This window comes from Chiloscyllium plagiosum, chromosome 34 (assembly GCF_004010195.1).
Source record: "Chiloscyllium plagiosum isolate BGI_BamShark_2017 chromosome 34, ASM401019v2, whole genome shotgun sequence".
NCBI lineage: Eukaryota > Metazoa > Chordata > Chondrichthyes > Orectolobiformes > Hemiscylliidae > Chiloscyllium > Chiloscyllium plagiosum.
In genome coordinates this window covers 1,411,897-1,431,252 of record NC_057743.1, presented here as the reverse complement: position 1 = coordinate 1,431,252, position 19,356 = coordinate 1,411,897, and the positions used below count along the sequence as shown (strand labels likewise).

General features: G+C 42.4%; 1 protein-coding gene across 1 annotated transcript in view; it reads left to right on the top strand.

The window, feature by feature from the left end:
- LOC122540083 (ephrin type-B receptor 2-like) overlaps window positions 1-19,356 on the top strand; it is a 768,846-nt gene that overhangs the window by 360,889 nt on the left and 388,601 nt on the right. The gene's annotated exons all lie outside the window — the stretch shown is intronic.

The window sequence follows — 19,356 nt, the reverse complement described above, 5'->3', positions numbered from 1 at the left end:
GGTCTTCATCACTTCCCCCTGCTGCTCCCGCTCTTTCTGTAAAGAGAGAAAAAAACACCGCTGCCCGCTACCGGTAAGTAATTTTTAAACAAACTGTCTTACCTTAGCTGCTGCTCGCACTCAAAGTGACCGTTGGCGTCGAAGGGTGAGTATTTATACTCACTGCTTTCCTTCCCGGCTGCCCCTCCGGTCTTCGTCACTTCCCCCTGCTGCTCCCGCTCTTTCTGTAAAGAGAGAAAAAAACACCGCTGCCCGCTACCGGTAAGTAATTTTTAAACAAACTGTCTCACCTTAATTGCTGCTCGCACTCAAAGTGCGATCAGTGCTGGGTCCTCTATTTTTTGTCATTTATATAAGTGATTTGGATCTGGGCATAAGAGGTATAGTTAGTAGGTTTGCAGATGACACCAAAATTGGAGGTGTAGTGGACGCGAATGAGGTTACCTTAGATTACAATAGGATCTTGATCAGATGGGCCAATGGGCCGAGAAGTGGCAGATGGAGTTTAATTCAGATAAATGCAGGGTGCTGCATTTTGGGAAAGCAAATCTTAATAGGACTTATACACTTAATGGTAAGGTCCTAGAGAGTGTTGCTGAACAAAGAGACCTTGGAGTGCAAGTTCATAGCTCCTTGAAAGTAGAGTTACAGGTAGATAGGATAGTGAAGAAGGCGTTTGGTATGCTTTCTTTTATTGGTCGGAGTATTGAGTACAGGAACTGGGATGTCATGTTGCGGCTGTACAGGACATTGGTTAGGCCACTGTTGAAATATTGCATGCAATTCTGGTCTCCTTCCAATCGGAAAGATGTTGTGAAAATTGAAAGTGTTCAGAAAAGACTTACAAGGATGTTGCCAGGATTGGAGGATTTGAGCTACAGGGAGATGCTGAACAGGCTCGGTGGCACAGTGGTTAGCACTGCTGCCTCACAGCGCCAGAGACCCGGGTTCAATTCCCCGCCTCAGGCGACTGACTGTGTGGAGTTTGCACGTTCTCCCCGTGTCTGCGTGGGTTTCCTCCGGGTGCTCCGGTTTCCTCCCACAGTTACAAAGATGTGCAGGGTCAGGTGGATTGGCCGTGCTAAATTGCCCGTAGCGTTAGGTAAGGGGTAAATGTAGGGGTATGGGTGGGTTGTGCTTCGGCGGGTCGGTGTGGACTTGTTGGGCCGAAGGGCCTGTTTCCACACTGTAATGTAATCTAATGTAGTCTAATCTAATCTAGGCTGGGGCTGTTTTCCCTGGAGTGTCGAAGGCTGAAGGGTGACCTTATAGAGGTTTCCAAAGTTATGAGGGGCATTGATAGGATAAATAGACAAAGTCTTTTTCCTGGGAAGGGGAGTCCAGAACTGGAGGGCATAGGTTTAGGGTGAGAGGGGAAAGATATAAAAGGGACCTAAGGAGCAACGTTTTCATGCAGAGGTTGATACGTGTATGGAATGAGCTGCCAGAGGAAATGGTGGTACAGTTGTAACATTTAAAAGGCATTTGGATGGATATATGATTAGGAAGGGTTTGGAGAGATATGGGCCGGGTGCTGGCAGGTGGGAAGAGATTGTGTTGGGATATCTGGTCGGCGTGAACAGGTTGGACCGAAGGGTCTGTTTCCATGCTGCACATCTCTATGACTCTGAGTTAATCAAAAATGATTTGCCATTCGCAAATCCATGCTATCTGTGACCAATCAAATAATTATGAACTGTGTCCACTTATTCAATCCTTTATAATAGTTTCTAGTTTTTCCTCATTAATGATGTAAAGCTCACTAATCTGCAATGCCCTGGTTTCTCTCTTGCTCCCTTCTTAAATAGTAGAGTGACATTTGCTGCCTTCGAATCCACAGGTATTGTTTCAGAATCTATAGTACTTTAGGAATAATCGTCAAATCATCGACTATCTCTACAGCTACTTGCTTCAACATTCTGGGATGTATAATGTGAGGTCTTGGATATTGGTCACCTCTCAGCCCCTCTTGTACCTAATACTCATTTACATTAGATTCCCTACAGTGTGGAAACAAGTTCTTTGGCCCAACCAGTCCACACCGACCCTCCGAAGAGTAACCCACCCAGACCCATTTCACTCTAACCAATGTACCTAACACTATGGGCAATTTGCCATGGCTAATTCACCTGACCTGCACATTTTTGGAATGTGGGAGGAAACCGGAGCACATCCACACAGACACAGGAAGAATGTGTAAACTCCACACAGACAGTCACCCGAGGCCGGAATCGAACCTGGGACCCTGGTGCTGTGAGGCAGCAGTGCTAACCACTGAACCACCGTGCTTGTCTGTTCTTATGGTGCGTAGAAAGATTTCTCTATAAACATATGTAGGGCGTGAGATCCAGTAGAAATACTAATTTCCTTCAAGTCCTCATTCTTTTTGGCCACTTGAATCTTTAATTCTGGGAGATCTCTTGTGTCTTCGTCAATGAAAACAAAGTAATCATTTAGCTTCTCCATTTCTCTCCTCCCCATTGTAAATTATCCTAATTGTCTATAATGGACCCACTTTCGTTTTATTCACATATTTTCATTTTATATACTTAAAGAAGCATTTACAATCCAGTTTTTAGTTTTTTTTTGCTTGATTGCATTTATATTGTAAAATCCTTTTCTTTGGTTTCTCAGTTTCTTGGTCCTCGCTTCTTATTCTTTAAATTACCCTATCCTCAGAATGTTTGCTATTTCTGGCAACTTCCCAGGCAACTTATAGAACATATAACAGAGAACATTACAGCACAGTGCAGGCCCTTGGGCCCTCAATGTTTTGCTGACAAAGAGCACCAATCTGAAGCCCATCTCTCTTACACTATTCCATTTCCATCCATATGTCTATCCAATGACCATTTAAATGCCCTTAAAGTTGGCGAGTCTATTACTGTTGCAGGCAGTGCGTTTCATAGCCCTACTACTCTGAGTAAAGAAACTACCTCTGACATCTGTCCTATATCTGTCACCCCTTAAGTTAAAGTTATGTCCCTTTGTGCTAGCTATCGCCATCTAAGGAAAAAGCTTCTCACTGCCCAACCTATCTAACCCTCTGATTATCTTATACATCTCAATGCTGCAGCATTGTTTCCGAAACGCAATCCCTTTACAAATGAAAGCTAACATACCGTATGCTTCTAACAACTCTGTCAAACTGGGTAGCAACTTTCAAGGATCTATGTACCTGGACACTGAGATCACTCTGCTCATCTACACTATCAGGAATCTTACCATTAGCCCAGTACTCTGCATTTCTGTTACTCCTTTCAAAGTGAATCACCTCATACCTTTCCACATTAAACTCCATTTGCCATCTCTCAGCCCAACTCTGCAGCTTATCTATGTCCCTCTGTAATCTACAACATCCTTTATTATTATCCACAACTCTACCAACCTTAGTGTCATCTGCAAATTTACTAACCTATCCTTCTGTACCCTCATCCAGGTCATTTATAAAAATGACAAACAACAGTGCACCCAAAACAGTTCCTTGCAGTACACCACTAGTAACTGAACTCCAGGATGAATATTTCCCATCAACCACCACCCTCTTTTTTATCAGCTAGCCAATTTCTGATCCAAACCGTTAATCACCTTCAATCCCATGCCTCCGTATTTTGTGCAATAACCTACTGTGGGAATTCTTATCAAGTGCCTAACATATACACCACTTCAACCGCTTTACCCTCATCTACCCTCATTTGTGGGCGGCACGGTGGCACAGTGGTTAGCACTGCTGCCTCACAGCGCCAGAAACCCGGGTTCAATTCCCGCCTCAGGCGACTGACTGTGTGGAGTTTGCACGTTCTCCCCGTGTCTGCGTGAGTTTCCTCCGGGTGCTCCGGTTTCCTCCCACAGTCCAAAGATGTGCAGGTCAGGTGAACTGGCCATGCTAAATTGCCCGTAGTGTTAGGTAAGGGGTAAATGTATGGGTGGGTTGCGCTTCGGCGGGTCGGTGTGGACTTGTTGGGCCGAAGGGCCTGTTTCCACACTGTAAGTAATCTAATCTAATCTACCTGTTTGTTCCCCTTCTCAAAGAACTCAATAAGGTTTATGAGGCACGACCTACACTTCACAAAACCGAATTGACTATCCCTAATCAACTTATTCCTTTCTAGATGATTAAAGATCCTATCTCTTATAACCCTTTCCAACAGTTTACTCACAACCGAAGGAAGGCTCACTTGTCTATAATTTCTGGGGTTATCTTTACGTCCCTCCTTAAACATTTGCTATCCTCCAGTCTTCTGGCACTATTCCTGTAGACGATGACATAATGATCAAAGCCAAAGGCTCTGCAATCTCTACCTGGCTTCCCAGAGAATCCTAGGATAAATCCCATCCGGCCAGGGGACTTATCTATTTTCATGCTTTCCAGAATTGCTGACACCTACTCTGTGTGAACCTCAATCCCATTTAGTCTCATAATCTGTATCTCAGTATTCTCCTTGACCACATTGTCTTTTTCTAGTGTAAATACTAATGAAAAGTATTCATTTAGCACTTGTCCTATCTCCTCTGACACCACACACAACCTCTCACTAAAATCCTTGATTGGCCCTAATCTTTCTCTAGTCGTTTTTTTATTCCCGATGCACCTATAGAAAGCCTTAGGGTTTTCCTTGATCCGCCAGCAACTTATTATGTCCCCTCCTGGCTCTTCTTAGATTTCTGTTTAGGTCTTGCCTAGATAACTTGTAACTCTTAAGTGCCCTAACTGAGCCTTTGCATCTCATTCTAATATAAGCCTTCTTCTTCCTCTTGACAAGAGATTCACTTCCTTGGTAAACCACTGCTCCCGCACTCGAGCACTTCCTCCCTGTCTGACAGTACATACTTATCAAGGACCCGCAGTAGCTGGTCCTTGAATAAGCTCCACATTTCAATTCTCTTTTAATCTTAAACTTAAAACAGAAAATTGTGGTTGCTGGAAATCTAAAAACAAAAATCTAAATCAGAAACAGAAATAGCTGCAGGTCAGGCAGTATTGTGGAATGAAAGCATACTTCAGGTCCAGTGAAGAGCTGCTTCAGAATTAAATGCATACTTTGGCTCTGTCTTCACAAAAGAGGGCACAGGTGACATCCCAAAAATGTTCGGGAGCATGGTCTAGTAAGAGGGAGAAACTGAAGGAAATTGGTATTAGTTGGGAAATAATCGGGAAATTGAGCAAAAAGGGCCATCAAATTACCAGAACCCAATAATCTACATCTCAGAGTACATAAAGAAGTGACTGGAGAAATACTACATGCATTGGCGGTCATCTTTCATGACAATAGACTCTGGAACAGCTCCTGTAGATTGCAGAATAAATGACAAAAAGGGGGAATGTAATAGAAAATTAACATTTATTGTGAAATCTATAAAAGCATGGTTGCAACAAAGAAGTAAGGGCCTGACTTTGCAAAGCATTGCAGACAGAAAAAATGTAAAGTTAAAACCAACAGTAGGGAATTACAAAGGCAGTAAACTATCATATCAACACTCAAGGAATGAGAAAAACAACTCCATATGTGGAAAGGAACTCGAATGTTCCAGGCTCCTGGTCTTGAGATGCTGATAAGGAGAAGAGAAATATAGTATAAAGGGAATTTGTGAAAGCCGTCAGGTGCCCCTTACATGAGACGTCTTGCCAATGTATCGGGTCAACTCTGCAGGGTCCAAAAATAAACTTTTTCTTTGCTCTTGCTAGCATTTGAGTCGAGTCGATTTAATTTCCACGGCACTAATGTGATGCGACCATTTAACAAGGAGGTAGAGAGAAAACATGGAATTATAGGTTGCTTTAGCCTGACATCGGTATTGAGGAAAATGCTAGAGTTAGAGTTTGTTATAAAATATTGAATAGCAGAACACTTGGAAAAGGATGGCAGGATCACACAGAGTCAGGACAGATCACACAGCACAGATCACACAGAAAAAGGAAATCATGCTTGACAAACCTATTGAAATACTTTGAGGATGTAACTATCAGAGTTGAGAGGGGGCGCCAGTACATGTGGTTCTTTTGGACTTTCAGAAGGCTTTCAATTCAATTATTAGCCCAAAGATCTGAATGACCTACTTCTATTCTAGTTTCAATGTTTCTATCAGCCTGCTAAATGAGACATACTTTGAACAGATCCAGGAACTCAAAACTGGGCATCCATAAGATATTGTAGCAACATAATCTGCAACCGGATGGCCTGGGCCATATCTCCCACTCTACCTTTCCCATCAATCACTTTTGGTTCAATGAAGAGTTCAGACAGCACAGGCAAACCTGAAAATGAGATGCCAGACAAAACAGGACCATGGGTATACCATTCAGCATAAGCAACAAGTAATAGACAGAACTAACCAATTCTACAACCAACAGAATAGATCTAAGCTCAGCAGTCCTGCCATAGCCATCACCTTCTTGAGCACAGGTTGGGTCAGATAATAACAATAATTGGTCCAGCTAGCAATGCCCACATCCCACAAATGAATTTTAAAAAAAATCTGTTTTAAGTGTGGCTCAAGCTTGCCCTGAGATGTTGGTGCCCATTGTCCAACTTGGAGCAAGCTACAGGCTAACTTCACCAGATAACTGCTCTGATCTCTGTGACCAGTTTTCTCAATGTACAGCTTGTTTGATCCATTTGATAAGATGGAAGGCTGAATATTGAGGAGGCCAGTGGACTGTTAACAAGTAGTAATTCCCCTTAATTGGCAACACACCATTTCCTTGTGGGTAATTCACCTCACTGCTCAACAAAATCATAAAGGAAGTTATGACAGCACCTAATTTCAGTATTAGCTCATTAATGTATGAGTATGATTTTCATTTTCAGATGATTTATAGAATGATATACAAAAATCACAAGTTCAATTTTCAGATGAATCTTCATTAACTGTCAGTAGGGCTGCTGTGGTGCAGTGATAGTATCCATATCTCTGGGCCAGTAGCGCTAGGTTCAAGTTCCACCTGCTTTAGTGCAGTGTAATAACATCTCTGGACAGGTAGATTAGGAAATATCAAAAAGTTGCGGTGAGATGTCAAGATGGGCCTCGCTGGACTTTGCAGCAATGTTATCACACGTCTCACCATACCTCATGTCATTCATTCATTCCCAATAAGGTTCTGGACACTGTAATCAAAAGAATACCCCCCCACCTTCCCCCCCCAAATATTTGCATGTTCACTTGAGGTATGTTTGTAAAGAGTTCTTTAGCAATAAAAGTTAGAAGCCATTAAACTTGAAAAGTAACAATTTGAAAAGAGGACAAAGTTTTCAGAGTAGTGTTAGACCATATATTCCCTCAAAACTCTGCAGTCAGTAAAATGATGGCTGCTTCAATCTTGGCCTCAAATCCATTTTTCAGCCTGACTGGTGTCCATCTCAGTCTTGAATTCAAGTTCAATTACCTAACCCCCACTAGTCTCTGCAGCAATTCCTCTTCATTTCTGCATTAAATTTACCATTGCAATATAACAATCAAAGATACCTATTGCTCCATCCACTGTCCATATTTTGGAAAATCAGATCATAACTCCTTCTCCTTGCTTACAAACAGAAATTGAATTCAGTACAGAAACTAGTGCAGTGTTGGTCTGAGGCAATGGGAAGGATTCTACAGGACTGCTTCGAGCCAGTTGATTGCTCCATATTCAAGGATTCAGTAGCCAACCTAAATAAGTATGCCACTGCCATTACAGATTTCATTAGTAAGCGTGTAGAAGACTGCATGCTGAAGAAGTTGTTGGGAATATTTTCAGACATCTTTAGCTTCTCTTTACAACATATGAAGTCTCCACCTGCTTCAAGAAGAACGCCATCATTCTATTGGCAAAGAAAAGTCATGCAGCGTGCCTCAATGATTACCACCCGGTAGCTCTGGCCTCCATAATTATGAAGTGTTTCAAGAGGTTAGTCATGGCATGTATCAACTCTAACTTACCAAACTGCCTTGATCCTTTGCAACTTTCCAACTGGCGCAACAGGTCCACAGCAGATGCCATCTCACTGACTCTTCCCTGGAACATCTAGATAACAAGGATACCTATATCACTTTCTTCAGGAAGTGGAGTGGAGAGCATGCCCCTGTTGGCTTCAGTGCTGAGGTGGTGATGGTCTGACATGGAATGGCAACTGCTCTTTCGAAGACCACAAGAAGCTACATAGAGTCATGAAGACAGCCCAATCCATCACACAAACCTTTCACTGACTCCATCTATACTTCCTGCTGTATTGTGAAAGCAACCAACATAGTTAAAGACCCCTCCCAGACTGGTTATACTCTCTTCTATCCTCTGATGTCAAGCAGAAGATGTAAAAGTTTGAATACTCATAAGAGCAGATTCAGTTTCTTCCCAGCTGTTATCAGATTTTTGAATGGACCTCTCAAATGTTAATTCTGATCTCTCTTTCTCTGTTAATGTATCACTGTATTCTTCATTCTGTTCTGCTACATTGCTGTACTTTGCATGGTATGATCTACCTGTACAGCACACAAAACAACACTTTTCACTCTAACTCAGTGCATAAAATAGCACAGCACCGCACAGGCCCTTTGGCTCTTAATGTTGTGCCAATCTTTCATCCCAGTCTACCACCAGACTAACCTACATAGCCTTCATTGTACCATCTTCCATATGCCTATCCAAGAGTCGCTTAAATGTCTCGAATGTACCTGACTCTACCACCACTGCTAGCAATGCATTCCACACACCCACCACTCTCTGACTAAATAACCTACCTCTGACATCTCCCCTAAACCTTCCTCCAATCACCTTAAAATTATGCCCCTTTGTGACAGCCATTTCTGCCCTGAGACAAATCTCTGGCTATCCACTCTATCCATGCCTCTCATCATCTAGTACACCTCTATCAAGTCACTTCTCATTTTTCTTCGCTCCAATGAGAAAAGTCCTAACTCCCTTAACCTTTCTTCAGAAGACATGCCCTCCAGTCCAAGCAGCATCCTGGTAAATCTCCTCTATACCAAATCTCTAAATTTTCTACATCCTTCCCATAATGAGGCAACCAGAACTGAACACAATACTCCAGTTGTGGTCTAATCAGCGCTCTACAGAGTTGCAGCATATCCTCGCAGCTCTTACATTCAGTCCCCCTGCTAATGAAAGTCAACACACCATATGTCTTCTTAACAACCCGATGAACTTGGGTGGCAACTTTGAGGGATGACATGACCCCAAGATCCCTCTGTTCTTCCACACTGACAAGAATCCTGCCTTTAGCACTGTATTCTGTATTCAAATTCGACATTCCAAAATGAATCATTTCACACTTTTCCAGGTTGAACTGCATCTGCCACTTATCAGCCCAGTTCTGCATCCTGTCAACGTCCCAGTACAACCTGCAACAGCCCTCCACACTATCCACAATTCGACCAACCTTCGTGTCTTCGGCAAAGTTACTAACCCACCCTTCCACTTTCTCATCCAAATAATTTTGAAAAATCGTAAAGAGTAGAGGTCCCAGAAGTGATCCCTATGGAACACCATGTGTAACAACAAATCAGTCAATCAATGAGGGTGGCACAGTGGCTCAGTGGTTAGTACTGCTGTCTCACTGTCCCAGGGGCCCAGGTTCGATTCCAGCCTCGGGCAACTGTCTTTGTGGCGATTGCCTATTCTCCCTGTGTCTGCGTGGGTTTACTCTGGGTGTTCCGGTTTCCTACCATAGTTCAAAAATGTGCAGGTTAGATGAATTGGCCATGCTAAATTACCCGTAGTGTTCAGGGATGAATGGGATGGGGCTTTAGTCAGGAGTGGGTGTAGAGCAATCGGATAGCAGAATGGGTCTGGGTGTGATACTGTTTGGAAGCTTAGTGTGAATTTCTTGGACCAAATGGCCTGTTTCCACACTGTAGGAATTCTATCATTGAGATTGTAGGATATGATCTTTCATGCATGTATGTATTTTTTTCATAATATTTTTCACATCTCAGTTTGCCTGTTATATATATAAAATGCTTCAAACACAAATAAAAATAGCCATTAAACCCTGTTAATGAGGCATCACTCGTCAGCCTTTGTGACAAGTATTTCATGTGTAGTCTGTGGATTGTTGGCAAAAATATTATGAGGCAAAGTGAATGGTCACTTTTTCACAAAAATGCACAGTACAAAATCATGTTCATTTCCATTTTTGATCAGTGCTTTTATGAAGATTTGTGCTAGATTATTAATCAAATATAGAGAATTCTGCTCCATGATGTAAATGAGAACTGACAAAAATTTGCTCTTGGTATTGACATGACCCACACAACACATCACAACCAAGTGAGAACTTTACAAAGATTCACATTGCTCTTACCCCTGAATTTACAACACGTCATGTAAAGTTGGGAGTGACTGGTTGGATGTGATCACATGGGGAAATATACACCACTGTCCATGTTGAATACAAGTGAGCAGTTCTGACAATATCATAGACCAAGGTCACTAATATAATTCTGCAGTTGTGTGAAGGTCATTTCAAGGTGTTTTGTTATTTGTTAGTCTATATGCCTCAAGGTCAGCCTGGACAGTGTGTTCTATTGGAAGGCTGGGCACACTGCACCATCGGCACAGATTTTATCTGTTGGTGTTTCTGTTTGTTTGGGTGGCTGAGTATACCTGGGAACCCTTGAGGGATAGTGTTCACATATGGAATGATGTGTGTGAAGATTTGCAGGATAGTGGAGCATTCTGGAAGTTGGGCTACACTCACTTGCTGCTTATTTAAATGTGGAGGATTTCTCTCCAGCTGAATTGGTGATGTAAACTTACAGAATTTATCTTTCTTTCTCAGCCAATTGAATAGTGCAACACCTAGGCTGCATGGAGTGATTCTTCTCAGTGGCAGAGCAAAGATCAGGAATTGACTATTGGGACTTGTAGATAATAATTCAGAAAATGTTGGGAATATGCTAATGATTATTAGTTTGCAAAGATCCACCAATTTGTGGTAAGTGAGTTCTATAATGAGTTTTAATTCTGCAGAAATTGCTGGACAGTCTGCTGTGCACTCCCATTTGCCGTGACTAAACTGAAAAGGTTGTTGTAAGCCACCCTATTAACATTAATTGCCTATTATTAAATTGTTGGATTTGCCCTGTTAATACAAATGAATCTCATCACAGCCACTTAGACTTAATTTGTGTTATAACAATACTTATATTGATATTCTGAAATGTTGCTCAACTTTGCAAACCCAGAAACAAAGATGGGAAGTTGTGGAGTCTCATTCCTGTAGATTGTAAATTGTTTCTTGATGTTGTTTTCCATTTTATACACTCATGGATGTGGTGTCACTGTCAAAGCTGGTATTTTGTTACCCTTGTGTGTCTTGCTTGATCATTTCAAAGGCAGTTCAGGGTCAGCCACAACACGATGGGCCTGGAGTCACTTGGAGTCCAGATCAGATAATGATGGCAGATTGCCTTCTTTTAAGGACGTAGTGAAATAGATGGGTTTTTACAAATACTGGATTCATAGCCACCATTACTGAGACTGTTTTTTTATTTCTATAAACATTAATTGATTTTGAATTCCAACAATTTCTATGGTGGAATATGAACCCATGATTCCAGAACATTAACCTGGGCCTCTGGATTATTAGTGAAAAAGTGTGACGCTGGAAAAGCATAGCAGGTCAGGCAGCATTCCAAGGAGCAGGAGAGTCAACATTTTGGGCCTGCGCCCTTCATCAGGAATGTGGGGAGGGAGGAGGAGACCTTCTCAAGGTGTGCACCTTTGGAAGAGGCTTCGCAATAAGGTAATAACGACCAGGAGAAAGTGAGGACTTCAGATGCTGGAGATCTGATTCAAAAAGTGAGGCACTAGAAAAGCTTTTGATCTCTGATCTCCAGCACCTGCAGTCCTCACTTTCTCCTCTGGATTATTAGTCTAGTGACATTACCACAAAGTCACCAATGTCCCTTGGTGTACTTATTTGTCAAGCTGGTGGAGAGAAAAGATTGTTCAGGAACTCAGAATGCGAGGCAGGTTGTGATGAGTAATAGACAGTTATTTTCAAGCTGATGAGGGGAGTGATGTGGGCTATTGTAGGTCCTCAGGTTTCTCTGGGTGGATTGGCTTAACAGTTAATGGCCGACAGATAGTAGATTAGAGCCTAGTTTCCAGTAGGTTGCTTGGGGTGATATCTGGCTGTCTAGTGTGGCCTCAGAGGGAGGAAAAGCCTGAGATGAGAAGCCCTAGAAACTGACAATAAAAGTCAGAAACAGCCACATAAAAGGACAATAAATGTCAATAAAAATACCTTGAAGACTCTGTGTATCAATACGAGGAACATTTGTAATAATGTGGATGAATTAACAGTACAGATAGTTATTAATGGATATGATGTCATTGGGATCATTGAGATCTGTTTCCAGGGTGTCCAAGGATGGGAACTCAACATCGAGCGGTATTCAATTTTCAAGAAAAATAGATAGGAAGGAAAGCGATGTGGGATAGCGATGCTTGTTAAGAAGGAGATTAACAGCAAAAAGGAGATTCACTTGGTCAATGTGAAATCTGTGTGAGTGTAGCTGTAGAATACCAAAGGGAAAAAAACCATTTGTGGGAGTTGTGTACAGACCACCAAACAGTAGTTGTGAGGTTAGGTATAGCATCAAACAGGAAATTAGAGATGTGTGTAGTCAGGGAACAGCAGTTATTATGGGTGACTTCCATTTGCATGTTGATTGGACTAAACCGACTGATAGCAATGTGATGGAGGAGGATTTCCTGGAATGTATGAAGGATAGTTTCCTTGCCCAATATATTGAGGAACCGACTTGATAGAATTAAAACCAGATAAGTCCACAGGGCTTATTTCTCTGCATCCCAGAGTGCTCAAGGAAGTGGCCCTAGAAATAGCGGATACGTTGGTGATCATTCGCTAACATTCTATAGATGCTGGAAGAATTCTAATGGACTGGAGGGTAGCTAATGTAAGTCCACTTTTTAAAAAAAGGAAGGAGAGAGAAAACTGGGAATTATAGGTGGGTTAGCCTGACATTGAGGGCGGGGAAAATGCTGGAGTCATTTATTAAGGATGTAATAACTGAGCATTTGGAAAGTAGTGGCAGGATGACTTCAACTCAGCTTGGATTCATTAAAGAGAAATCATGCTTGACAAATAGAGTCATAGAGATGTACAGCATGGAAACAGACCCTTTGGTCAAACTTGTCCATGCCGACTAGATATCCCAACCCCATATAGTCTCACCTGCCAGCACCTGGTCCATATCCCTCCAAACCCTTCCAATTCACATACCCATCAGTTGCCTTTTAAAGTTGTAATTGTATTAGACTCCACCACTTCCTCTGGCAGCTCATTCCATACACGTCCACCACTTCCTCTGGCAGCTCATTCCATACACGTACCACCCTCTGCGTGAAAAGGTTGCCCCTAAAGTCTCTTTTATATCTTTCCCCTCTCACCCTAAACTATGCCCTCTAGTTCTGGACTCACCCACCCCAGGGAAATGACTTTGTCTATTTACCCTATCCATGCCCCTCATGATTTTTTAAACCTTTATAAGGTCACCCCTCAGCCTCCGACACTCCAGGGAAAAAAACAGCAACCTATTCAACCTCGCCCTTTGGCTCAAATCTTCCAACCCTGGCAACATCCTTGTAAATCTTTTCTGAACCCTTTCAAGTTTCACAACATCTTTCCGATAGGAAGGAGACCAGAATTGCACGCAATATTCCAACAGTGGCCTAACCAAAGTCCTGTGCAGCCACAACATGACCTCCGAACTCCTGTACTCAATACTTTGACCAATAAAGGAAAGCATACCAAATGCCTTCTTCACTATCCTATCTACCTGTGAATCCACTTTCAAGGAGCTAAGAACCTGCACTCCAAGGTCTCTTTGTTCAGCAACACCATTAGGACTTTACCATTGAGTGTATAAATTCTGCTAAGATTTGCTTTCCCAAAATGCAGCACCTCACATTTATCTAAATTAAGCTCCATCTGCCACTTCTCAGCCCATTGGCCCATCTGGTCAAGATCCCTTTATAATCTGAGGTAACCTTCTTCACTGTCCACTACATCTCCAATTTTGGTGTTATCTGCAAACTTACTATCTATACTGCTTATGCTCACATCCAAATCATTTATATAAATAATGAAAAGTAGTCGACCCAGCATGATCCTGTGGCACTCCACTGATCACAGGCCTCCAGTCTGAAAAACAACCCTCCATCACCACCCTCTGTCTTCTACCTTTGGGCCAGTTCTATATCCAAATGGCTAGTTCTCCCTTTATTCCATGAGATCTAACCTTGCTAACCAGTCTCCCATGGGAAACCTTGTCAAACACTTTACTGAAATCCATGTAGATCACACGTCTGTGTGGGTTTCCTCCGGGTGCTCCGGTTTCCTCCCACAGTCCAAAGATATGCAGTTTAGGTGAATTGGCCATGCTAAATTGCCCGTAGTGTTAGGTGAAGGGATAAATATAGGGGAATGGGTATGGGTGGGTTGCACTTCGGCGGGTTGGTGTGGACTTGTTGGGCCGAAGTGCCTGTTTCCACACTATAAGTAAGTAATCTAATCTAATCTAATCTAATCTAATCTAATCTAATCTAATCTAATCTAATCCTGTTCCTCAGGATGCCCTCCCAACAACTTGCCCACCACCGATGTCAGGCTCACTGGTCTATAGATCCCTGGCTTGTTGTTACCATCTTTCTTAAACAGTGGCACCACATTTGCCAAACTCCAGTCTTCTGGCACCTCACCTGTGACTATTGATAATGCAAATATCTCAGCAAGAGGCCCAGCTTCCCACAGATTTCTCAGGTACACCTGATCAGGTCCTGGGGATTTATCCACTTTTATGCATTTCAAGACATCCAGCACTTGCTCCTCTGTAATAGTGACATCTTGAAAAATGTCCATATCTATTTCCCTACATTCTATATCTTCCATGTCCTTCTCCCCAGTAAACACTGATGCAAAATACTCATTTAGTATCTCCCCTATCTCCTGCGGCTCCACACAAAGGTTGCCTTGCTGATCTTTGAGGGGCCTTATTCTCTCCCTAGTTACCCTTTTGTCCTTAATATATTTGTAAAAACCCTTTGGATTCTCCTTTACTCTGTTTGCCAAAGCTATCTCATGTCCCGTTTTTGCCCTCCTGATTTCTCTCTTAAGTATACTCCTACTGCCTTTATACTCTTCTAAGGATTCACTCGATCTATCCTGTCTATATCTGACATGCTTCCTTCTTTTTCTTAACCAAACTCTCAATTTCTTTAGTCATCCAGCATTCCTTATACCTACCAGCCTTTCCTTTCACCCTGATAGGAATATACTTTCTCAGGACACTCGTTAACTCATTTCTGAAGGCTTCCCATTTTCCAGCCATCCCTTTACCTGTGAACATCTGCCCACAATCAGCTTTTGAAAGTTCTTGCCTAATACCGTTAAAATTGGCCTTCCTCTAATTTAGAACTTCAACTTTTAGATCTGATCTATCCTTTTCCATCACTATTTTAAAATTAATAGAATTATGGTTGCTGGCCCCAAAGTACTCCCCCACCTATACCTCAGTCACCTGCCCAAATTCCTCTCCATCTAAACTCTTAACACCATGGCAGTCCCAGTTCTATGTTTGGAAAGTTAAAATCCTGTACCATAACCACTCTATTATTCTTACAAATAACTGAGATTTCCTTACAAATTTGTTTCTCAATTTCTCACTGACAATTAGGGGATCTATAATTCAATCCCATTAAGGTAATCATCCCTTTCTTATTTCTCAGTTCAATCCAAATAACTTCCCTGGATGTATTTCTGGGAATATCCTCCCTCAGTACAGCTGTAATGCTGACCCTTATCAAAAACACCACTCCCTTCCTCTCTTGTCTCCCTTTCCATCCTTCCTGTAGCATTTATATCCTGGAACATTAAGCTGCCAGTCCTGCCCATCCCTGAGCCATGTTTCGGCAATTGCTATGGTATCCCAGTCCCTTCTGGATTTTTTGAGAATGAGACTAGTAGTGTGGACAAGGGTGAATCAGTAGATGTTTCAGAAGGTTTTTGACAAGGTCCCACATAAGACATTACTCATCCAAATTGAAGCTTATGGTATTGGAGGTAATGTATTTACGAGGGTAGACAACTGGTGGGTGGCCAGGAAGCAGAGAGGTGGAACAAACAGATGTTTTCGGAGTGGCAGGCAATGAGGAATGAGGTGCTGCAGAGCTCAGTGCTGGGTCTCCTTAGACAGCTGTTCGCAATATATATTAATGCTATGGATAAAGGAATTAAATGCAATGTCTCCAAATTTGGCGATGGCACTAAGCTGAGTAGCAGTATGTGCTGTGAAGAAGATGCTTAGGCGTGGCAGGGTGACTTGGATGGCCTGGCTGAGTGGGCAAATATTTGGCAAATGCAATGTAATGTGAGGTTATCCACTTTGGTTGCAAAAACATAAGGCAGATTATGATCGGAATGGTGGCAGTTTAGGAAAAGGTAAGGTGCAATGAGACCTAGCTGTCATAATGCAACAGTTACTGAAGGTTGGCATGCAGGTGCAGCAGGTGATGAGGAAAGCTAATGGCATCCTGGCCTCCATAGCGAGTGGATTTGAGTATCAGAAGAGTGATGTCTTGCTGCAGTTATACAGGGCCTGAGTGAGGCCATACCTTGAGTATTGTATGCAGTTTTGGTCTCCTAGTCTGAGGAAGGACATTCTTGCTACTGAGGGAGTCCAGTGAAGGTTCACGGCAGGACTGACATATGAAGAAAGATTGGATCGACTGGAATTTAGAAAATTAAGATGAGGATCTCAGAGAAACTTTGAAAATCCTGATGGGATAGGACAGGCTAGATGTGGGAAGAATGTTCCTGATGTTGTGTAAGTCTAGGACTAGGGGTAACAGTCTAAAAATAAGGGATAAACCATTCAGGACTGAGATGACAAAGAGTTTCCTCACTCAGAGAATTGTGAGCCTATGAAATTCTCTACCACAGCTGTTGGGGTCAGTTTGTTCGCTATATTCAAAAAGAAGCTGGATGTGGCTCTTGTCGGTAAAGGGATCAAGGGGTAGGAAGTGGGATACTGAGATTGCATGATCAGCCATGATCATACTGAATGGTGGTGCAGGCTTGACAGGCCGAATTACCTACTCCTACACCTATTTTCTATGTTTCTAATATCAAGGAAAAGGAAGGAAGAACAAATGTTAATTGTACCAAGAATGTTGTGTCCAGGTAATTTAGAGCAGAAATGGGAGGTTTATTGCATGGCATTAAATTGTTGACATGGACGTTTTATGGGGAATTTTGTGCTGAAGTGAGGTTATTTGAGACAAGCTTGCAGGTTGAGGGCTGAGATGATTAACAATGCTGGAAAAAAGAAAAGGGTAAAGAGGTGAATCAGTATCAAACTACTGGTCCCACAGCCTCAGAGAACCATTACTAAAGAATGAATCTTGTGATCTTTGAGGCCAGCAAGAAGGCCTCAGATCTGAGGGTCCAGTAAAAGCAGGGAGCTCTCAGACCAGAGGAGTGGCATTCTCTTTAACACATAAAATAGAACATAGAATCCATACAGTTGTGAAACAGGCCATTTGGCCCAACAAGTCCACACCGATCCTCTGAAGAGTATCCCACCCAAACCCATTCTCCTTTCCTATTACTTTATATTTCCCCTACTAATGCACCTAACCTACATATCCCTGAACACTATGGGAAATTTAGCATGATCAATCCACCTAACCTGCACATCTTTGGACCATGGGAGAAAACAGGAGCACCTGGAGGAAACCCACACAGACATGGGAAGAATATGCAAACTCCACACTGAACACTATGGGAAATTTAGCATGATCAATCCACCTAACCTGCACATCTTTGGACCATGGGAGAAAACTGGAGCACCTGGAGGAAACCCACACAGAATATGCAAACTCCACACAGACTTGGATTCCCGACGCTGGAATCGAACTTGGATCCCTGGCGCTGTGAGACAGCAGTGCTGACCACTGAGTTAGCATGCTCTCCTCATGTAGGGGAGTGTCTAGAAGCAGGAGCTGATGTCACAAGTAAAGAAAGAGGCTGGAATGGACAACAGTGAGTGGTTCTTTCTTAGAGCACATAGCTGGGGCTGAGGAAGACTCTGCAATGACTGAGACAAAGCACTAGGTGTCCTATAGGTGCGAGGGAGAGAGAGAATCTAGGGGAGTGTTGGAGTATGTTAAGGATCTGGGAAATACAAATAGCTGAAAGGTGGAAGAGACACTGGGTGGGAATTTGCTGGCAGGGAGGGAAGCATGAGATTGGGAAAAATCAATAGCCTGCAAACAGTTCTAATGGGGGCAAACCAAAATAACCAAACTTACTGAACAGCTCCCAAATGAAAGATTTAGCAACAACAAGGTTTCGCTTTGCAATTTTTACTTCAATATAACTTAATATTAACACAGATTTAACATGCGTTAACAGGCAAATGATACGTTAAAAGAAAGGTAACTAACTTTGCAGATTGGGACGAATGAATATATGTCTTGTTCAACCACAAACACATATCAAGCCCACAGACGTGTGGCACTATGTGCAGTTGAACATACATGAGCTTGTATTTGGTATATAAAACCTCTCACTTTTCCACTCCATTACTTCTGCCCTCAATACATGTTTGCTGGCAGCCATAATCCATCCAAGGGCCCTGGAGACAGTCATCACCCAGCTGGCACACTGCAATATCGAATGGTTATAGTCAGATTGGGGAAGACTCTGCAAGGGCAGTTGAGGCAAAGGTTATGTTCACAAGTTAGTTGAGTACATGACAGTCTTAATGATACAGATTCCTCAGAAACTCATTTACTCATAAACTTCTACACCCTTTGCAAGTACAGTAATGTTCATCTGATAGTGTGGCAAATAGAACTGCACATTGTATTCCATTTGTAGCCTAACTAATGCCCTCCAAAGTTATAACATGACTTCCATGCTCCTATATTCTGCACCTGGCTAATGAAGGCAAGAATCCTGTATGCCTTTTTCACCACCCTGTCTACCTGTGCTACCTTTAGGGATCTATGGGCTTGTACACTAAGATCCCTTTGTTTGTCAGTACTCTCTAGTGACCTACCCTTCATTCTGTAAATCCATCCCTTATTAACCCTCCCAAAATGCAACATCTCACATTTATCAGGATTAATTTCCCTCTGCCCTTGGTTTGCCCAGCTGATCAATATCAGACTATGGCTTGACACTATCTTTTCACTGTCAACAATACCACCAGTTTTCATCATCAGCAAACGTACTAATTATACCTTCCACTCTCCTTATACTTTAAGTCATTAAGGCAAATCTTTAATGTGCAAAACAAAAAGCAAAAGTCCCTGTGGTACACCATTGG